At 38.6% G+C, this 20,368-nt stretch overlaps 1 long non-coding RNA gene across 2 annotated transcripts in view; it reads right to left on the bottom strand.

Moving 5' to 3' along the window:
- Window positions 1–20,368, bottom strand: part of LOC133756053 (uncharacterized) — a 228,678-nt gene that overhangs the window by 39,263 nt on the left and 169,047 nt on the right. For both annotated transcript variants that reach the window (XR_009865507.1, XR_009865508.1), the window contains one exon: window positions 16,178–16,270. This is a non-coding gene — a long non-coding RNA (uncharacterized LOC133756053). The remainder of the gene's footprint in view (window positions 1–16,177; window positions 16,271–20,368) is intronic.

The raw sequence follows: 20,368 nt of genomic DNA, 5'->3' as shown, positions 1-20,368 counted from the left end.
TAAGCTTGTTTTGGAGCAAAAAGTTGAAAAAAAATTCATGAGTTGGTTGTATCTATTGTCTTGCTATTTGTTAACCAGTTGTCCCACTGGTTGTTTCATTCTCAGTGTAAGCCTCTTTTAGAACTAATTAAATTTTCCGTATTCCAATTTACTTCCTCTACTGAATTATTTGTTATATTTCTTTCCTTCTTTCTTTTCTTTTTCTTTTTTTTTTTTTGTTCTTTAGTGGTTGCTCTAGGGTTTAGGTATTAATCTTTATTATAGTCCAACTTTAAATAACAGTATACTACTCTATGAATAACATAATAATCTTAGGACATTATACTTTGATTTCTGCTTCCCATTCTTTGCACTCTTGTCATAAATTTTACATATATTATAAACACAATGTTCTTATTTTTGTTGTTTTTTACTTAAAGTCAGTTATCTTAAAAAATTTCGATTATGAGAATACAAAATTTTATGCCTACCCTTATGCATATCATCTCCGAGGCTTCTCATTTTTTTGCATATAGTAACAGTTTTTATTGTTGTTGGGTTTTTTTTTAAAGATGTATTTATTTATTTGAAAGGCAGAGTTACAGAGATGCAGAGGCAGAGCGAGAGGGAGGCTTTCCATCCAGTTATTTACTCCCCAAGACTTAACATTCATGTACAACAGATTCACTTCTATTCAATTTTCTCAGCTCGTTTATTTTTATCTGAGAATTTCATTACTTAGATATTTTTACTGGATATAGGATTTTAGGTTTATCAGTGAGATCAATGCTGATGTCATTCTGCTGTCTTACTTGCATCATTTCTAATGTAATATCAGATCACTTTTATCTTCTATATTTTATATATAATATATATGTTTTTCTATTTGTTTTATGACTTCACCACTGGTTTCAGCAATGATGTATTTTGGTGGTTTTTTTCTTCCTTTTTGGAGTTAGTTGAGTCTTGGATTTGTGGGTTTCTATTTTCACTAATTATGGAAAATACCAGCCATTATTTCTTCAAATGCTTTTTTTTCTGCCCTGCCAGCACTGCTAGAACTCTAATTACATGGTTCTTATATCACATAGTACCAAAACACTGAGGGGATGTTTGTTTTTTCAGTTTTCAGACCCTCTCTTCAGTTTGAAAACATTCTTTAAGTCTTGATCTTTTCATTTATTGAATGCATTGATAATCATATCCAGTTGATTTCATTTCAGATGTGGTATTTCCATGACTCTTTTCATTATTTTAATACTTTTCTCTAAATGCTTGAAGATGTGTACCATTTGCCCTTTTAAAGAGTTTGCAAGGGGGCTCTTGTGTCATAGACTGTAAAGCTGCCACCTGAAATGCTGGCTTCCCATATGTGCACTGGTTCAAGTGCCAGATTGCTTCAAATTCCTGAGAAAGTGCTTGGGCCACTGCACGCATGTGGAAGAAGTATATTAAGCTCCTGAATGCTGGCTCTGGTCTGGCCTAGCCCTGGCTGTTGTGGCCATTTGGAGAGTGAACCACCAGATGGAAGTTCTCTCTCTTTCTCTCTGTAATTCTTCCTTTCCAATAAATCAATCAATCTTTTTCCCCCAAGAAAGTGTTTGCTAATTTAATTACTACCATCATTTTTGTTCTGCTTGTATTGACTGTCTTGTTTCTTCATTTTTTATTTACATTTTCCTACTTTCCCACATATCTCAGAAATCATGGCTAGGTGTACACTATGAAGGTTGTGTTAAATATCTGAAACTATTTGCCTTATCATTTGCCTCCTTGTGTCTATTCTCTATTTGGTTAAAAACTGTAAGGAAACAAAATATGACTAACTTTTCCAAAAACATGATAGCAAAATATTTTGCTATTTAATAATAAATACTTTAATTTTAATTTTAATCCCTTTACTTCTCTTTAATCTTTTGAAGGCCATCTGATTTTTTTCTCTTTTCATGGTAAAAATTTAATTAATTAATTAGTTTTTTAATAGAAACCTTTTATTTAATAAATATAAATGTTGAAAGCAAAACTTTTGGATTATAGCATTTTTCCCCCCTTAACCACCCTCCCACCCGCAAACCATCTCATCTCGTACTCCCTTTCCATCCCATTCTTCATTAAGATTCATTTTTAATTATCTTTATATACAGAAGATCAACTCTATATTAAGTAAAGATTTCAACAGTTTGCACCCACATAGAAACACAAAGTATAAAGTACTATTTGAAGACTAGCTTTACTATTAATTCTCATGGTACAACATGTTAAGGACAGAGGTCCAACATGGGGAGCAAGTGCACAGTGACTCCCATTGTTGATTTAACAATTGACACTCTTATTTATACATCAGTAATCACCCTAGGCTCTTGCCATGAGCTGCCAAGGCTATGTAAGCCTCTTGAGTTTACAAACTCTGATCTTATTTAGACAAGGCCATAATCAAAGTGGAAGTTCCTTCCTCCCTTCAGAGAAAGGTACTTCCTTCTTTGGAAGGCCACCTGATTTTATTGATGTTTGAGGCCTTATTATTTTTCCTTCATAAATATGCATCTATAATACAGCTTCCAAGATGGCATAATAGGGAGGGAGCTTACTGCTCTAGTCTAGGGAAAGACAGTTAAAAAACAGTGGAGAGAATGCAATCTCAGGAAAGAGTTAGGGAGAAAACTGCAGAGGAAACTCCAAGCAAATTAGAGAGACATGGTGGATCCATGTGGAGGGTGTGTACGCACACAGCTCTGGAGCTCAGCAGCTGAGACCCAGCATCAGCTTTGGAGAGTGAGGTGAGAACAGACTGCAGCAGCCTAAGCCACTGGAGATAAAGCTGTAGGAAGGGTCTGGAGTAAGTCTGGCTTGAAGCCAAGTATGGGACAGTGTACCTGCCAATGTAGTTAAAAGAAAGGAGGGACATGTTTCTCACTCCCCAACCACCCAGCACTGGCATCCTGTAACTAGCTGAGAGAGGGCAGGTGTCATTTTGGACATATAAAATAGCTGCACCAACTTGTGTCTGTGTGTCCAGCAATCAGCTAAGAGGATGCCTGAGTCTGGTTGGAAGAATGACAGGGGTCTGGGTGCTCGTGACTGGGAGCCTTGTTTGCTGGGACAGTGAAAACACTGTGGTGACATGGGAGAGTACAGGGTGTGGCTGGGTCTTTGGGCAGTAACTGTGGGGTGGCTCCAAATGCTCAGGGCTTCCTGATTCCCTGGTGAGGGTCACTGCCACAGGATCTATGCTCATATTGTGGACTGCATAGATCCTTTGCGTGGTTCTTGAAAGCACAGATAATACTGTAACCACTGGGGCTAGTACCCAGGTATTGGTCTCTTTGGAAGAGAGGAGGTGAGCCTGAGACTATGCCAACAGAGCTGATTAAATTTTCCCTCTGATTAAAGAAAAAAAAAAAAAGAGATTTACCATGCCCAACTTGGGTGTCATCTTGGCTACTCCCCTCATCCTGGAGCACAGAACAGAGATCCCTGGCCACACCCAGCACACACCTCAGGGTACTCACTGAAAGAGCAGACATTCCACTAAGTCACAGAGGCATAGTCCAAAGCTAAAATCCATCACAGAGGGAATAAATCAACATTGGGGAAACCCTGCAAGACACTGGCATAGACAAAGAGTTCTTGGAAAAGACCCCAGAGGCACAGGCAATCAAAGCCAAAATTGTCAGAATGGGATTACATCAAATTGAGAAGTTTCTGCACTGCAAAAGAAACACTCAGCAAAGTGAAGAGGCAACTGACAGAATGAGAGATATTATTTGCAAACTATGCAACTGATAAAAGATTAATACTAGAATATACAAAGAAATCAAGGAACTCTCCAACAACAAAACATATAACCCAGTTAAGAAATGGGCAAAGACTTAAACAGACATTTTTCAAAAGAGGAAATCCAAATGTCCAAGAGACACATGAAATAATGCTAAGGATCACTAGCCACCAGGGAAATACAAATTGAAACCATAATGAGGCCGGCGCCACGGCTCACTTGGCTAATCCTCCACCTGTGGGGCTGGCATCCTGGGTTCTAGTCCCAGTTGGGGCGCCAGATTCTATCTTGGTTGCTCCTCTTCCAGTCCAGCTCTCTGCTGTGGCCCGGGAAGGCAGTGGAGGATGGCCCAAGTGCTTGGGCCCTGCACCTGCATGGGAGACCAGGAGAAAGCACCTGGCTCCTGGCTTTGGATTGGCGCAGTGCGCCGGCCATAGCGGCCATTTTGGGGGTGAACCAACGGAAAGGAAGACCTTTCTCTCTGTCTGTCTCTCTCTCACTGCCTAACTCTGCCTGTCGAGGAAAAAAAAAAAAAAAAAAAAAAAGAAACCACAATGAGATTTACCTCATTTCCTGGTTAGAATGTCTTTCATATAGCAATCAACAAACAACAAATGCTGATGAGGATGTGTGGAAAAAGTACCCTAATCCACAGTTGGTGGGAATGTAAACTGGTAAATTCACTGTGGAAGACAGTTTGGAGATACCTCAGAAATCTCAATATAGACCTACCATATTAACCAGCCATCACACTCATGGGAATTTACCTAAACCAAGAGAAATCAGCATATAAAAGAGCTATCTGCACTCCCAAGTTTAATGGAGCTCAATTCACAATAACTAAAACATGGAATCAACCCAAATGCCCATCAACTGAAGACTAGATAAGGAAATTATAGGATATCTACACCATGGAATAATACATAGTGGTAAAAAAAAAAATGAAATCCTGTGGTTTGCAACAAAATGGATGAAACTGGAAAACATCATACTTAGTGAAATAAGCCAGTCACAAAGGGACAAATACCATATGTTATCCCTGACCTGTGATAACTAATAGAGCACCTAAAAGGCAATCTGGAGAAGTGAAATTGACACTTTTGTTGAATTCTTTACTTAGTATATAGTTAATCTTATGTGTACAAAGTTAAATGAAAATTGATCTTTGTAAAAAATAAGAATGAATAGGACAGAGAAGTGGAAGAGTGGCTGGGAGGGTGGGTAAGGCGGGAAGAATCACTATATTCCTAAAGTTGTATTTATGAAATTTTTGAAGTTTGTATACCTTAACTAAAATGTTTCTGGGAAAAAAATATGCATCTACTCTCTTGTTGACAAACTACATGAAAGGATTTTGTTGCCTTTCACTTTCTTTATCCTCTCTGAATTTCACTGTAGTACTAAATTGAAACCAAATCAGGATGTAAATGCCAGCTGCAATTCTAATTTTCCAAGTCATAATATTCATTAACATGTATAAGGATATATGTTCAAGTAGGCATAATACTGTTTTGCTAAGAATGCTACAATTGGAGGCAAGGAGGTAAAATCTGAGAAGTACTTTAATTAGATATGTAAATAATGCTAAATATATATAAGGACTATCCAATGCAAGGTCACCTAATCAAGAATCATAGAATACACAAAAAAACCACAGGAAAATTGTCAATGGAAACAGAACAAAAAAGGAAAGCAATGATGTAACTTGTAAAAACTCTGAAATAGCTACTTGTGCATAAAATCAAGCATTAAAATAATAAGCAGATGGGGCCAGCATTGTGGTATAGCAGATGAGGCTGCCATCAGCAATGCCAGGATCCTATATGGGTTCCAGTTATAGCCTGGTTGCTACACTTCCAATCTATCTCCCTGTTAATGCAGCTAGGAAAGTAGTGGAAGATGGCCAAAGTCTTGGGGCCCTGAACCCAGATGAAGCTCCTGGCTCCCAGCTTCAGCCTGGCCCAGCCCTGGCTGTTGCAGCCATTTGTAGAGTAAACCAGCAGATGGAAGATTTCTCTTTTTCTGTCTCTCTCTCTTTCTGTAATTCTGCTTTTCAAATGAATAAAATAAATATTTTTAAAAAAGATGATCAGCATCATAGAAAATACATTTTATTCCAAAAGTAAGAGGTCAGGAAAGCCTTCTGTGTAAATGTTATTATCTACTGTGATATCCATTATTCCTTACATATCTAAGGGAAATGTCTGACCTTTCACATGAACTAGTTTCCTTATTTTGACAAAGAAATGAAGTTATAGAAGCCAATACTTTTCTCTTAATTTCAAACTATCAGATAAAAATCAAGTGAACAAGTAGAGAACAAAAATGTGGATTATATGCTTGGCACATCAATACCTCACATTCTAATGGATTCCTGTGGCTTTATCTATAGCTACTTGTTTCTTCATTAATTTGCAGTACAAAAGCAATACCTACTTATTATAGAATTTAGGGAAGTACAAAAATGGATAGCAAAAACAAATTTATCCATCACTTTATATCAAAAGATAAACTTAGTTACATTTTGGCACATGTGTGTGCAGATGTCCACTCTTTAAAAAAAACAAAAATGAGGGACGGAATGTGACGCAGTAGGTTAATTCTCCACCTGTGGTGCTGGCATCCCATGTGGGTGCAGGTCCTACTCTCGGCTGTCCCTCTTCTAATACAGCTCTCTGCTATGGCCTGGGAAAGCAGTAGGAGATGGCCCAAGTGCTTGGGCCCTGCACCTGCATGAGAGACCGGGAAGAAGCACCTGGCACCTGTCTGCGGCCATCTGGGGAGAGAACCAATGGCAGGAAGACCTTTCTCTCTGTCTCTCCCTCTCACTGTCTGTAACTCTCAAATAAATAAATAAAATCTTAAAAAAAATAAAAATGAATAGCAAATTATTCAGAATATCTTATTCTATGAGCAAGCATTTATGTAATCCCTATTGTTAGGTATTTTTCTGTTCCATCTTCATGGTTAAATAATTATTGATAATGCACTTAAGAGAAATTTCTGGAACTATGATCTCTGGGTCAAAGGGTACATACCTATATATTGTTTTTGTTAGAGTTTCCTGTACAAAATAGTAGTAAGATGCTAGAATAGTACAACTGCTGGGTCCCTGTCCAAACATCAACTCTAGTAGGAATGATAGAGAGAAAGAAAACTAAAAACTAAAACATCCTGAAAATTCCTAGAGAAGGAAGGGTCATGAACTGGTAAGTATACTAGATTGGTGGCTTGGACTTGGGAATCTGCTGTTCTAGGGCAGGAGACAGCCCTTTCCAAGGCTGAGAGGATAAGACAAGGAAATTAATTATTTAGAGTTCTACTTTTGTTTCTTCCCCAACATGAGATAGAAAATGTTCTCCCATTTGCAGGATCTACAACTACTACACAATTGCTCTCAAGCGTAAACAGACTGCTGATGGAGAGCTGAGAAAAATAGGTGGGGACTAACAAATCTTGGATAGTCATTTCTCTGCCTTTCCTACCAAACTCTGAGTTGGTGCACTATAATCACTAGTTTTGGATATTGCTTCTTCCTGGGGGAGTGAGAGAGTAGGGAGAGAGGATGGTAAAGCAGAGACTTGAGGCATCATTGTGTTGACTTGAAAAATTACTGTGATTTCTCAGGTGGCCAAGTCTTTTCAACCTACCTTCTATCCTCTGAGCTCATTGAGAATGACACAGATTGGGGGCTGGCCTCTCCATATATGTCAGATGCCAGAGTAGTCAATATCACCAGGGACAATTGATGTTATAGGTCAAAGTATCAAGACATTTAGGAATCACAACTATTTCTAATAATAATAATAACATCAGTAAAAATTTATCAACATACTGGCACACATATTCTAAGAGAAACAGGAATGTTAGATCTGATGACACAAGAATTTAAAGCAGTCTAATCATCGTATTAAGATACATGGGAAGATTTTAACATAATAAGAAGAAAAGAACAAAAAAGCAAGCAGAAATATTAGGTATGAATAATATAATACTTGAGGCATACAGATTAATATTAGACTTAAAATTATTAATATATTTGGAGGATGGTTTAAGGAATCCTTTAAAGAAAGGATAAGGAAATAAAAACATGAAATAAAGGCTAAGGTACTAGCAGTGATAATATCTGAATAAAAAAGACTTAGAGATAAAAATGAAAATATAAGGGAGGATATATTTGAAGAAATGGAGATAAATATGACCAAAAGACCATGGATTTTCAAAGTACTGATGGAGTAAAATTTAAGTTTAAAATTTTACAGTCAGCTATGTAGTCATTCACATATAAGATATGATAATGCATATTTTTATGCATACAAAGTCCTCAGAAAACAATTTTCGATGAAATACTCAAATAGAAAAGATAAATACAGAAGATGCTTAAAAGATATACGAAGTAATGCTGAAAATATATTCCAGTACATTTTTTGTTGTCTTTTAAAATAGCTAGGGATAAACAAAAATGAGAAAATATGAGTAAAAAAGTTTAGAACTTAAAGTAGGTAACAGCAACATTCTGGAGAAGGAGGAAGTGAAGGAGACAAAGGGATGTCAGAATTTGCAAGAATCTTTTTGGGCAGATATATAAATATCAAGGCTTTTTTTTAAAGTAAGGAAGTACTAAAAGTAAAAAGAAATAAAATACAGGAAAAATTGAAGCATTTAAGATCACAGAAATGCACTGAAATATATAAAAATTAACATTATATATTGACTAGTTCAACTTCTTATTAGTGTATCTATGGACTCCTTGGTTACATTTGCTACTCTCTTTGCTACTCCCTTTTATTTTTATAAGTGGAAACACCTTCAATTTTTCTTCTGTTACAATAAGATTCAAACTCTAGAGATATTATGAAAATATTATAGAGTGAACTACAATTATGTATATACTGTAAAGGACAGAAGATCAGATAAGGCTAATTTTTCCTCTAAAATTTATCTTCCCCTGAATATGGACACCTTATTCTTTTATCAGAATATTTGTTTTTTACATAATCCTGATACATGTAAGCAGTGGTATTGCAACAGTTTTAAGAGATGTAAGAGAGTCAATTCAGTACATTATTAACCCAAGTTTCTAGTTACAGAAAGGCAGAAAAGTGTTGAAGTGCAGGGCTGATAAATGTAGGTGGCAACAGAAGTTTACTTGAAGCAAGACTGGACAGAGTGGAGCTTAGTGCTGAGTTTTAGAACACTAAATTCCTGTTTGGTCCAAAAGGAAGGTGGCCATCATATGGCTCAGCTGGACTGGGGCACTGAGATTACATGGTTACTTTCTGACTCAAAGGAAACTGGGTCTAGGTTATACCTACATGTAGGGAGATGCTGCTATCAACACTCACATGAAAGGGAGTAGAGGAAACTGAGAAGCAAACTCCAACAGACCAATAAGTATTGAAGATACATATATATAATAATCAAAGACTTATGCCCACAGCTAGACAGCTTTATATGTGAGCTTTAATTTACATTAAATTTATATTACTTCAGAAAATAAAAGGGCAAAAGCTGCCTATCTCTTTTGTAAGATTAGTTTAACCCGAATTGCACAGCCAGACAGGAAAATGAAGAACATTATAGCATATCACATTTGGAATGTAGATTCTGAGATCCTCAATAAGATATCTGCTAACCAAGGGGCCAGCTCTATGATGTAATGGGTAAAGCTGCTGCCTACAGGGCCGGCATTCCATATGAGTACAGGTTCGAGTCCCTGCTGCTCCACTTCCTATCCAGCTCCCTGCTAATGCACCTGGGAAGGCAGTGGAAGATGGCCCAAGTGCTTGGGCACCTGTATCCATGTGGGAGACTTGGATGAAGCTCTTGGCTCCTGACTTCGTTCTTGCCCAGCCCTGGCCGTTGCGACTATTTAGGGAACTGAACCAGTAGATAGAAGACTTCTCTTTCTCTCTGCCTCTGCCTCTCCCTCTCTGTAACTCCACCTTTCAAATAAATAAATAATTAAAAAATATATTTGCTAACCAAACAGAAAATTATATTAAAAGTAATATATCATGGGGCTGGCTCCGTGGCTCAGTAGGTTAATCCTCTGACTGTGGTGCCAGCATTCCACATGGGTGCCGGTTCTAGTCCTGGCTGCCCCTCTTCAAATCCAGCTCTCTGCTATGGCCTGGGAAAGCAGTGGAGGATGGCCCAAGTCCTTGGGACCCTGCACGCATGTGGGAGACTGGGAAGAAGCTCCTGTCTCCTGGCTTCAGATTGGCGCAGCTCCAGCTGTTGTGGCCATCTGGAGAGTGAACCAATGGAAGGAAGACCTTTCTCTTTGTCTCTCCCTCTCACTGTCTGTAACTCTACCTTTCAAATAAATAAATAAAATCTTAAAAAAAAAAAAAAGTAATATACCATGATCAAGTAATACATCACCGTATAAATTAGAAATGCATGAAAATTTAACATTAGTAATTCTAATAATTCACAACATGAAAATATCACTGGATATGTACCATGTAGTCATGTAATATATACCATAAAAAGCATTTGATAAGGCTCACAGGTATGTATAAGATGCATAGCAAACCAGAAATAAAATATTTTTTAAAAGTCATTTATTTACTTAAGACGCAAAGAAAGAGAGCAAGCTCCTATCTGTTGGGGGTGTTGGTTCACCCCCAACACGTCTGCAATGGCTGAGGATGGACTGAGGCTGAAGCCAGATGCCAGGAACGTACCACTTGGATGGTAGGAAAACAATCACTTGAGCCATCACTGCTGCCTCCCAAGTTTTGCATTAGCAAAGTTGGAGTCAGGAGTGCCAGGCATCAAACGCAGGTGTTCTGCTGCTGGCATCTTAACTGTTAAGCTACACACCAGTCCTAGAAGAACCATTATCAATTTAGTAAAAGATATAAACTAAAAAACTTAGTAAGTATTATATTTTATTGAGAAACTTCATATGCCTCTCCTTTAAGACTGGGTATAAGGTGAGGATGCTTCACTGTTACAATAGCCCTTTATTTTTATTTATTTATTTTTTTGACAGGCAGAGTGGACAGTGAGAGAGAGAGAGAGACAGAGAGAAAGGTCTTCCTTTGCCGTTGGTTCACCCTCCAATGGCCGCTGTGGCCGGCATGCCGTGGCTGGCGCATCGTGCTGATCCGAAGGCAGGAGCCAGGTGCTTCTCCTGGTCTCCCATGGGGTGCAGGGCCCAAGTACTTGGGCCATCCTCCACTGCACTCCCTGGCCACAGCAGAGAGCTGGCCTGGAAGAGGGGCAACCGGGACAGAATCCGGCACCCCGACCAGGACTAGAACCCAGTGTGCCAGCGCCGCAAAGCGGAGGATTAGCCTATTGAGCCGCTGTGCCGGCACTATATATATATATATAGCTCAAGGTATGGAAAAGAAGTAGTAGTTTATATATACAGAAGAGGAGGGTAGAAATAAAATTGTCATTACCTGTAAATGGTATGATCACGTATCTAGAAAAAAGAATAACCTACGAAGATTTAAAAAGCTCTGGAATATTTTTACAATCAAAATCAATGTTGAGGCCGGTGCTGCGGCTCAATAGGCTAATCCTCCGCCTTGTGGCGCTGGCACACCGGGTTCTAGTCTCGGTCAGGGCACCGGAATCTGTCCCGATTGCCTCTATTCCAGGCCAGCTCTCTGCTATGGCCCGGAAAGGCAGTGGAGGATGGCCCAAGTACTTGGGCCCTGCACCCCATGGGAGACCAGGAGAAGCACCTGGCTCCTGCCTTCGGATCAGCGTGGTGCACTGGCCTCAGTGCGCCAGCTGCGGCAGCCATTGGAGGGTGAACCAACGGCAAAGGAAGACCTTTCTCTCTGTCTCTCTCTCTCTCACTGTCCACTCTGCCTGTCAAAAAAAAAAAAAAAATCAATGTTGAAAAAATTAGTAGTCTATATTAGTGTTAGTAATAAGCATCAAGAAAATATTGTCAATGGAGTATTTAAAATTTGAATGTCTCCATAAACATCATTCATTTAAAACATGGAAATGTACATATATATAAAAATAATATTAAAGCTGATAAAAATTGATATTTAGAATTACAAAATTTTTAGAATACATTATTAATCAAGAGACAGAAATGCAGGGCCAGCACTGTGGCATAGCAGGTTAAGCATCTGCCTGCATTGCAGGCATCCCGTATTGGGCTGGTTTGAGTTTTGTCTGCTTCACTTCGAATTCAGCTCCCTGCTGATGGCCTGGGAAAGCAATATGGGGTGGCCCAAGTGCTTGGGCTCCTGCACCTGCATGGGAGACTTGGAAGAAGCTCCTGGCTCCTGGCTTCTAATCGGCCTAGCTCCAGACACTGTGGCCATTTGGGGAGTGAATCAGCAGATGGAAGATTTCTCTCTCTGTCTTTCCCTCTCTCTATCTGTAACTCTGCCTCTCAAGTAAATAAATCATTTTTTAAAAAAGAGATAAAAATGCACATTAAAAGTGAATATAGACTATAAATAAGCAATTTCAGAAGAGGGAAGCCAAAAGGTGAACAATTATGTGAAGAGATATTCAAACTCATAAACAATTAGAGAAATCTAAATCAAAATAATGGGCTATAAAATCGCACACATTTAAAAACACGAGAATGTTAGATTCACCTTAATGTTTATTGCAGCTCAATTCACAATAGCTAAGACCTGGAAACAACCTAAATGCCCATCAACAGTAGACTGGATAAAGAAATTATGGGACATGTACTCTATAGAATACTCTACAGCAGTCAAAAACAATGAAACCCTGTCATTTGCAACTAATTGGAGAAATCTGGAAAACATCATGCTGAGTGAAATAAGCCAGTCCCAAAGGGACAAAGATCATATGTTCTCCCTGATTGGTGACAACTAACCGAGCACCAAAAAGGAAACCTGTTGTAGTGAAATGGACACTATGAGAAACAGTGACTTGATCAGCCCTTGTCCTGACTGTTGATGTACAATTTTATACTTTATCCCTTTTAGTATTTTTTTTTGTTCTACTTAATACTATTGGTTGAACTCTGTAATTAACACATAATTATTCTGAGGTGTTTAAATTTAACTGGAAAGTGATCCCTGTTAAATATAAGAGTGGGAAAAAGAGAGGGAGGAGTTTGGGACATGCTCAATCGGACTTGCCCCAAATGGTAGAGTTAGAAACATACCAGGGGATTCCAATTCAATCCCATCAAGGTGTCATGTACCAATGACATCACACTAGTCCAAGTGATCAATTTCAGTTCACAATTGATCACACTGATAGGTCTAAGAGTCAAAGGGATCACACAAACAAGTCTGCTAATACTAACTGATAGAATCAAAAAGGAGAGAACGATCCAACATGGGAAGTGGGATACACAGCAGACTCGTAGAATGGCAGATGTCCTAAACAGCATTCTGGCCTCAGAATCAGCCCTTAAGGCATTCAGATCTGGCTGAAGAGCCCATAAGAGTATTTTAGGCATGGAAAGCCAAGACACTCTAGCAAAAAACAAACAAACAAACAAAAAACACCTAAATGAAAGATCTCTGCGAGTGAGATCCCAGTGGAAAGAACGGGGCCATCAAAGAAGTAGGTACTTTTCTCTGAAGGGAGGAGAGAACTTCCACTTTGACTATGACATGACCTTGTCTAAATAAGATCGGAGTCAGCAAACTCAAAAGTCTTCCATAGCCTTGGCAACTCACAACAAGAGCCTAGGGAGATTACTGATGCCATAAACAAGAGTGTCAATTTGTTAAGTCAACAACAGGAATCACTGTACACTTGCTCCTCACGTGGGATCTCTGTCCTTAATGTGTTGTCCAATGTGAATTAATGCTATAACTAGTACTCAAACAGTACTTTACACTTTGTGTTTCTGTGTGGGTTCAAACTGTTGAAATCTTTACTGAATATATACTAAATTGATCTTCAGTATATAAAGATAATTAAAAATGAATCTTGATGCAAATGGAAGGGGAGAGGGATCGGGAGATGGGAGGGTTGCGGGTTGGAGGGAAGTTATGGGAGGAAAAAGCCATTGTAATCCATAGCTGTACTTTGGAAATTTGTATTTGTTAAATAAATATTTAAAAAAATGAAAAACTAATGGAACAAACAAAAATCGCACACATTTTAAAACATGAGAATGTTAGAATACATTAAGGCTTGGCGAAGACAAAGAGGTTACTGCTGGTGGCAGTATGGATTGAAATATTTATCTGGGGAAATATCTGATAGCATTTGGTCAAATTAAGAATAAAGAAATACCCAATTAACTAGACATTTTGCTTCAAAGATATTTTCACAAAGTTCCATGACTGGGAAGTCCATTATGAAGATGTTCATCATGGTCTTATTTTTGGTGACAGGGAATTAAAAACAACCTAGGTAGCAACCACTGAAGGAAATGGATAATAGAAACATAGTACCTACAACCACAGAATACCATGCAGCAGTCAGATACAACGTACACACAGCAACATAAATAAATATTAAAATGTAACACCAATAAGGTAAAATACTAACATATAATGAAATACAGAGCACAATAAAACTTATGGCATATTTAAATTTTAGGTACATAAGTGTGGGGGGGTGGTAGATATAAGTTAAATATAATCAACCTTGGGATGATACTGTTGAAGCACAACAGATGGGCACAAGGTGATTCATAGTATTGTTCTCTCTTTTTTTTGGTAGAATGACACACAGAGAGAGGGGGAGATAGAGACAGAGATCTTCCTTCCACTAGTTCACTCCCCAGATGCCCACAACAGCTGGGGCTGGGCTCAGCCCAAAGCCAGGAGCCAGGAACTCATACAGGGAACATTAACAGGAAGCTGGATTGAAAGCAGAGGCAGCAGGACTTGAACTAGCATGCGGATCTGGAATGTGGGAATGTATATACAACAATGATCAGACAAAGAGAGAGATTTTCCATTGACTGGTTCACTCTACAAATGTCCATAATAGCCAGAACTGGGTTAGGTTGAAGTCAAGAGAACAGAACTCCATCTGGGTGTCTCGTGTGTGTGGCAAGGGTTCCAGCACTAAGCCATCATCTGTTGCCTCTAGGATGCATAAGCAGGAAGCCTGACTGGAAGTGGAGAAGCCAGGACAGGACCTGGCACTCCCCTATGGATACAGGCATCCCAGCACCAGCTTAACCTACTGTGCCACAATACCTGAGCTTTAATAACTGTTTTAAGTAGTAAACTCTATTTATGAGGGACCTTCAAAATTTTCAAGGAAAATGGTTATTATGAAAAAACTATGTATACATTTCAAAACATGTACCAAAAAAACCCCCTTAACTTTAATTCCCTTTTCCAAGAACTTTTTGAATTACCTTTGTGCAACAGAACTGAATTAAAAGCAAGTTTATATCACTTATCTTTCCATGAGAAGTCATTTCTAACAATAATATTGATCACAGAAACTAGGAAAATCAGGAAGCTGCTAACCACATATTAAGGAGAGGAAAAAAACCCAAACTATCAGGCTCTAAGTACTTGTACTCTAAAAGAATAAAGCAAAATGGAACAAAGGAAAAAAAAAGCCAAAAAAGTTCCTGTAACTAGAATCTGTAAACTCTTTCTACTTGGCTTACAGTGGCAAAGATGCTATTTCCTTTCCCCCTCAAAGGTAAATGCTTAGGCTGATATTGAAATGGGCTTTTCAAATCTTTATTTCTGGTTTCTTTTGAAAAAATCCTTATATTTGATAGTATAGTCTCTCATTCCCACTTAGCAAAGACACTAGAGAAGAACAGGAGTTCATCTTACAGGTCATATATTCTCCAGGCTTCCATTGTCCCACCTGTTAGGTAATATTATTTAAAGTATGCTTGTTCCTCTTGTAACTCAACTGAACTTATATCAAAATATAGTAACAAATTTTCCTAGTCATATAAGCAGCCAGCCATGGGAAGCATCACAGCCATGCTAAGTTAGAGGATATGCTTGGTCAGGGGAAATCTTTGGCAAGTTATGAAATAATGAAAAGGTTTTTATTAATACTCAATGGTATTAATACTGTGAGAATGTGAACCTATTTACAGGGAGTTTTGGAGTGGGTAAAGAAAAAACTTTACATTGTTAAGATTCATTAAATGCAACACTGTACAGTGGATGAAGGAAGTTTTTGTTTAATTATTTTATCAAGTAACTGAGTGGTGTTCACTGGTACGACAGGAGCTAATTTATTTATTTTTTATATATTTAGTTTATTTGCTTTTACCCATAATATTATATAATTTTTAAAATCAGATGCCTATTATATATGAAATCTGATACCGCCTGAGAAAATGGTATTAGGGCATGAAAATTTGTACCTGAATATAAATGAATGTAGTTGTGAGGTCACTTAGATGGGTTCACTGCTAAAAAGAAAGCTTAGAAAGAAAAAAAATCATTATCTGGCAACTTGAATCATTTAAATTAAATTATTCATGAGGTTACAGTTATTACTCACCTTGAGTGTCTAACTTCTAAAGATCTTGTCTGTAAACCATAAAGCTTCAATATCTAGTTCCCACATGCAGAAACTCCCATCCTCAATGTTCATCTAAAACACATAGAAAAAAAAAATCCATGAATTTGAGGTTATAAATATTATTTCATTTTTTAAACATAAAGCAAATCCATGTATTTATTCTTCATGAGTTTCTTTAATACATTTGGGCAAAGAAAGGTGTGCATCAAAAGGCATGATTTTATGTAAATAAACACAATAACATTGAGATTTCCCCTTCCGAATAATCTGAAAGTTCTGTGGAACACAGATTTTGATATATGTTATAAAGTTGAGAACTGAATATAGACCTAATTTTATCTGGGCACATAGTTTCCATGAAAATTCTTCATAAATATACTTTTAATACATTGATTCTCATATCATGTATGGACACAGTCCAACATTATTACAAAACATACTCTTGATTACACTTGAGTTGACTTTGAGAAGACCCCAAATCATAGAAATCACTACCTCAGTATTTTGTGCTCATAAAAAGTGAAATTTCAATTCCCCCTATCACTTAAACTTCCCGATCAGCATGGTACACCAACTTAATATAGGCAAGGAGGTAGCTAGCAAGGCAGAGCTGGGGTCAGCCTAATCTCCTTATAATCCTGGTCTATTTCATCCAATATACCCCCACAGTTTCCATAAAATCATCACCCAGAACTGACACTGACTAAAAAATAACCAACATGGCTGCTGACTGCATGCTTGTGATGACCTATAACTAAATCAGATATTATTACAATAAAATCACCACGGTAACACTCCTACTCTCATCACACACCTGACTCTAACCAAACTTCTGAGAATTCCAAAGAAAACCAAGGAAATGGGCAATACTCCAACCTGCCCGAACACTGCCCCCTATGAATATTTAATTAATTCATCCCAGACACCATCTCCACGCCTCCATTTCATATAAAAGAATGGCACTGAACCTCTTTGGCACAGCTTTTTTGAGCATAACCACACTCCCTCTCGAGTGTGCAGTTTTGCTTAGCTAATAACCAAACCACTATGTACATCATATCCTCAAATTCTTTCTTGTGTTGGCAGCAAGAACCTGAACCCAGCCACCCCAGGATATCTGTGGAGTCGGCCAGGGGAAAGGTGAAAGCCCACCCAGAAATCAGCTAATGTGTTTTTCTCCCAACTCAACCTCGCTTGCACTAGAGTCTTGTTTTCATTCTGCCTTCTTCTCCTCCTTCACTCTACAGACTAAATTCTCTTAATCCAAATGAATTTGCTCTCTCCAACCCCTTTTGGAAGTGGGAAGGCTGACAGCCGAACCATGCATATTGAACACCATTGGGTCTCCATGAAGAAAGTATATGTATGAGTGGCTCAGACTTGCACCCAAGCTGTGCAGTAACTGGAAAGTTTCCTTGTTTTGATACTATTTGGCCATGGATATTCTACATGGCCTGACCTCTCTTTCATCTATGCCATCTAAAACACCAGCTTTTTGGCACCATTGGGATGAATGCCCCATTACACATTTTACCACCCTTACCAATGAGGTGTTTCATTCCACTGCAATAAGCATATGTCTATATATGGAAAAATCAATTTTTGTACTCCCAGGAACCCATATTGTCTCTGTGGATAAGCCTTTGGAATATGGCCACCCTCATGTTCTTGGACCCAAAATAAATGTGATCAGGAGATCATGCCACTCACTCATTTGGTACAGTGTTACTGTCTCCCATATTCATGGCAATGGCTAGAATGAGGGGTCTGGATGTGGTACTGGGACATGACTGATGGGTACTCTAAGGAGCAGTCCATTCATGAGTTTCTCTGTATTCTTCTAAAGAAGGTTCCTCTACCTTCCTTTCTTTTGGTCACTTTCTGGATTCTCTTAATGTTCATAGCAAACCACAACAGATTGCACTTGAAGCATTAAGCATGTTACATTTTGCTAAAATGCTAAAGATGAGGTTTGATATCTCTTGATCTTCCATCACCAATCCTATACCCCTTCTTTTCTGCATGGAAATACTCAGAGGCTGTGGATGCTTGGCCAAAATGAAGGGATCTGAGGGTGCTCAATCAGGTTTCAATCAATCAGTTCACAAGAGGGTCCACTGGATGTGTGGTTGTGCTCTTGGGACTCCAGAACTGATATAGACCACTGACAATGCTCTAATAGAGTCCAGGCCTATTCATTCCACTATCTTTTTTTGTCCCTCCCTAGGTTATGAAAAAGCTCTTTCAACCATGGGTAACAATCTGTCCATTCCCATTGACTCAATTCCTTAAAATTGGGAAATCATTAAAGTAGATATTTTGAAAAAGAAAATACTTATTTTCTTTTGCAACATTATCTGGCCCCATTACAAGACTGACCAAGGGAAACCTAGTCACAAAAGGGAACCCACAACTTTAATTTTATCCTCCAACTTGACTTCTTCTGCAAAGGACAAAAAAAAAAAGGTCAGAAATTCCTTATGTCTAGGTCTTTATGGCACTATTTCATAACCCTACTCAGGTACTTAGGGGGAGCTGTAGGCTCTTTTATGCCTATTGCCTCTTATAGATAACAGATTCAAAAGAGCACCAGATAGATCTGGTGGATGAGCTGCTACTGAGTGGTCCTCCACTACCCAGAACTCAACCATCTCCCTCGTATTTCATCACCAAAACTGTCATTAGGGGGCAATGAGTCCTCCCCTTTTTCTTCATGCCCCAATTTTGTTTCATCTGCTATCCTACTGCCTTCACCCTACAACCTCTCCCTGGAGGACCGCCTAGCCAGAAGCACTTTCAATGGGACATCCTATTATCCAGGTACAAGTTAGCTTTGCCATCTGAAAGGGGTGGCTAACAGTCGTGTTGGCACAATTAGAGTACATGTTCCTTTTTCCATGACTGATGTAAATAATTGTAAAGAAAAGCTAGGGAAGTTTTCAGAATATGCTACCAAACTTATGGAGGAATTTCATGCCCTTACTCTGACCTTAGAATTGACCAGATGTGATAATGTTTTTTCCTCTTTGTGCACCCTTGAAATAAGAGAATGGATCTGGGCCAAGCCCCACACCCATGCTGACTTCTTGGCAGCCCAGCAGACTGCCAACCCCCTAGATGAAGGCTTAAAGAGTTAAAATGCTGACCCATTTGAATGGATGGGAAAACAACACAGGGCCTTTAAAAAGATGAAAGGTCTGGTGCCAACAATCCCTGCACTAAGGATTCCTAATTTAGACAAGCCTGTCACCCCGTTTCTAGCTGAAAAAAAAAAAAAAAACCAAAAAAACAAAAAGTGGGTATTCTTCCATGACAAGTGGCCTATTTTCCTAAACAGCTGGATTCTGTGGCTACAGAATAGGCTGGATGCTACTGCACTTTTGGTAGAGGAAAACTACCAAATTGACTTCAGGCCAGTCTCCTGAAGTTCCAACTCCACACAAAGGATATCTAGAGATTAAAACTATACCAATGGCTAACAGGAGGATACTCACTGAACACCAGACTCTCCTTTTAAATCTGCCATAGGTAATTCTCAAAGCATGCCAAGTCCTCAATCCACTCTTACACCTTCTGAGGATACTGAAAAGCTGGCTCAGTCTTGTGTAAAGTTCATAGAATAGGCCTACTCCAATAGACCTGATTCGGAAGATGAACCTCTGGAAAGTCTAGACGTGAATGATTCACTGATGGCAGTAGTTTCATAAAGGAAGGGATTAGTAAAGCAGGATATGTCACAGAAATTGACAGCCAAGTTGTGTCGGTCCAGTCACTACCACACAATACTTTGGCTCAAAAGGCTGAATTTATTGCTTTGATTAGATAAATTAAATCTGGGAAAAGACTGGAGAGTTAATATTCACACAGACTCCAAATATACTTGCCTTGTGCCACAAGCACACGTGGTAATTATGGAGAGAGAGAGGTTTTCTGATTGGGAGAAATTTCCCCTCAAGGATGCTGCATTTCCTGATAACATGCTTTTCTTCCTTCTTATTCCATAGGTCAAAAAGGAGCAAGAGTATGAACCATGTCAGAGAAAGGAAAGCCCATGAATACTCATCCCATCTTCTTCAGGAAACTGCCATTGTTAGGAAATCCTGCCGGTAAACTTTCCCAACAAGGTAACAAAAGGTACTACAGATCATGAAGTTGCTTTAAGAAACCCAT

Source organism: Lepus europaeus, chromosome 1 (assembly GCF_033115175.1).
Source record: "Lepus europaeus isolate LE1 chromosome 1, mLepTim1.pri, whole genome shotgun sequence".
Taxonomy (NCBI): Eukaryota; Metazoa; Chordata; class Mammalia; order Lagomorpha; family Leporidae; genus Lepus; species Lepus europaeus.
This window is presented reverse-complemented; position numbering and strand designations above follow the sequence as displayed.